The sequence below is a fragment of the Ceratotherium simum genome, chromosome 33 (assembly GCF_057802395.1).
Source record: "Ceratotherium simum simum isolate JZ-2026a chromosome 33, ASM5780239v1, whole genome shotgun sequence".
Lineage (NCBI taxonomy): Eukaryota > Metazoa > Chordata > Mammalia > Perissodactyla > Rhinocerotidae > Ceratotherium > Ceratotherium simum.
This window is the reverse complement of record NC_141932.1, coordinates 23,926,277-23,926,525: the sequence shown is the minus strand read 5'-3', so window position 1 is coordinate 23,926,525 and position 249 is coordinate 23,926,277.

The following is a 249-nucleotide window of genomic DNA, read 5'->3' as shown; positions in this document are numbered from 1 at the left end:
AGACTTTATGGCATATATATGTACTAGACAATATACTGTACGTCGATGGATTTATACCACTGAGAAACAGTTTCAATGAAGACAATGTCAGAAAGCTTTTAGATATGGGTCAGTTCCTATAAGGCATCCATTCATACTAATGCAAACTCCATGGAAAGTATATAATGTTTGATGTTTTTTAGTTATGACCAAAATATTGCTCAATTCAGAGAACTCATACAGTATATATCACAAGAAAGCCTTTTTAAC